Source organism: Centroberyx affinis, unplaced genomic scaffold (assembly GCF_046629955.1).
Source record: "Centroberyx affinis isolate AG114_WGS23_722 - 3 ecotype Tasmania unplaced genomic scaffold, CSIRO-AGI_Caff_v1 ptg005067l_1, whole genome shotgun sequence".
Lineage (NCBI taxonomy): Eukaryota > Metazoa > Chordata > Actinopteri > Beryciformes > Berycidae > Centroberyx > Centroberyx affinis.
In genome coordinates this window covers 82,098-84,535 of record NW_027282501.1, presented here as the reverse complement: position 1 = coordinate 84,535, position 2,438 = coordinate 82,098, and the positions used below count along the sequence as shown (strand labels likewise).

At 40.2% G+C, this 2,438-nt stretch overlaps 1 non-coding gene across 1 annotated transcript; it reads right to left on the bottom strand.

Annotated features, from left to right (window-relative positions):
- Window positions 1–1,507: 1,507 nt before the first annotated feature.
- Window positions 1,508–1,580, bottom strand: trnat-ugu (transfer RNA threonine (anticodon UGU)). Its single transcript has one exon. It is a non-coding gene; the product is annotated as a tRNA-Thr (tRNA).
- Between the last annotated feature and the right edge of the window lie 858 nt (window positions 1,581–2,438).

The window sequence follows — 2,438 nt, the reverse complement described above, 5'->3', positions numbered from 1 at the left end:
CACTATAAAAAACACTCTTTAATGCTAGGTGTTATAGGGTGTGTTGTACTATAGCTGAGAGTGTCCTCTATTTCAATTTGAGACCAGTTAAACAGGTAATTTAGGTCCAGCTAGTGTGACCAGCAGCCAAAGTCTATGGCATGTGGATCCAGCTTTCCAGTAAATTGCCTTGAAGAGCAGGAAGTTGAATTCAAAGCCGGTTGAATTCAAAACGGTCAATACATGGTATGCACGCTCTCCTGCTGAACCACCCACCAATGGCTTATGAATAAGACAATTTGGAATAACCTGGTGTGCCTTTTTGCCTTTGTGTGCATCTTCCTCTTAAGATGTGGAAATCACAGTTTTATTGAGAGCACATCACAAACATTTATGTCAGGTGTAATCCTTTTGGCTGGGGGAGTATTTCTAATATAATTACTTGGTGAAAGCCACAAAACTCCAATTGTGTAATTTTGGGGCCATGAACTCCATTCAGAACCCATTATTTCCTTTCTAAAATGCATTGCTGTCAGTCTTAGAAAATGGATGTTTTTATCACCTCCTAGGAGGTGGACATTTTGGAGATACTAGGGTCTCATCTGACAGCAGTGTTTTGTTGGTAATGTACTGCAGTGCAATTCTGTTGCTGCAAGGAGTTCTACCCAAGCACTTTTCAGGAATGATGAGAAAGTGTTTGATTTTTTTTTTTTTTTTACCACTACCCCCAAATATTTTCTACACAAGTCTAAGTCAGCTATCAATTAGAGAGAGAGAGAGAGAGTGAGAGTGTGAGAGAGAGAGAGAGAGAGAGAGAGAGAGAGAAATTGACTGTTCTGCAGAACACTGATATATTGCTGCCAAGCTACTCACTGTAATTTGAAATGCATGGGCTGTTGGCATTGCCTTGTGACATTTTCTGGGATTATGCTTACATGCAGCCTAATAAACTACTAATAGGACTAATTAACTTGCATTTCAAACTAATCAACCCAAACACCTCAACCAAATGAGAGTAATCCAACTAGTTATGTTTACATGCAGCCTAATAACCTGTTACTAGGACTAAATCACTCTAAATCACTTCATATAAACGCCAGACCAGAGTAGGGTTACACTGATATCTGGGGCTGATATTGGTTGATATTGATATTGATGCACAGACAGCAGACCAGCAGTATTGTACTTGATCTACAGAGAAAGCAAAAGTGAAATTTAACATCCCACAATCTGCTCCAAACTTGCCTAGTAACGGGATTTGTATATCCGACATATCCCAAATATCGCTCTCTCTCTTTGCCTCTGTCTGTCTATCTCTTTTTACCTCTCTCCCTCTAACACACACATAATTCAGTCCTCGACCATCAAACTGGTCATTACAACTGATTGCTGTAGCATCACACGCAGAGAACAAGCAAAGCATTTTTTCCGTGACGGATGACAAAACCATGCATGTCCAAAAGTTGCTGTATTGAAGTGTTGGTGTAGGTGTTTGTTGCAACCTTTGGGTGTAAAAGCATTCACCCGCAGGCCCCAGCGAGAATTGAACTCGCGACCCCTGGTTTACAAGACCAGTGCTCTAACCACTGAGCTATAGGGCCTTACCTGACTGCAGTGTCAGCAAATGAGACAGAAAATGGACACACTTGAGACAGCCATGGGTGTGAAGCCTAACTAGAAATACCAGTTACTGCAGTAGCCTGAGCTTCTTCACTAGTGTCCGCTAGTTGAGGTTGATGTGAGATAGATTTGTCAAATCTAAATGGATATGCCATCCAAGATAAGCAATATTTATCTCCATATAGCCCTTTTAAGTATACAGTATGATATATAGTATAATTTATTTACTGCCCTGTAGGCAACTCAATGGCCAGGCGAGGGCGTTCTCATCGGGGCTCTCAGTCTCAGCTTCTCCTGGACGTGTTAAAAATCAGATCTGGTTCAGTCAGTGTGGACCACCTCTGATATGATCGATATGATGCAGTTTGAATAATTACATGTTTATTGTGGAAGTGATCAACAATGAACTGAATAATGAACTGGTTTAACCTGAATTGTTCTGATTTTGATCAGATTCCAAGTAGTATTAGGTAAAACTGTTCCAGAGGCTTTTCCACCGTGACAAGAATAAAATTTGTGGCAAAACACTGAACGTTGGAATTTTTCAAGATTTTTTTTGGCATCAAAATGGTCAATTTTATAGACATTAAATGTTGGCAGCTTTAATCCAAAAATATCAGTATCAGCCTTCTAAAACCCAAGTCCTCAGACCAGAGTGACATCCCCAATCTAATGGAAACGTTGAAGTGAAAGGGATTTTGTTGTACATAAAAACTGTTTTTGAGTAAGGAAACCAAGGTGGCGTTTTTTTTGGGGGACAAGTTGAAAAAGCCTTTACTGTCCCGGCTTCCCCATGTTTTCAAAAGCAGGTTCTATCCTTGACTCGAATGACCTTTTTC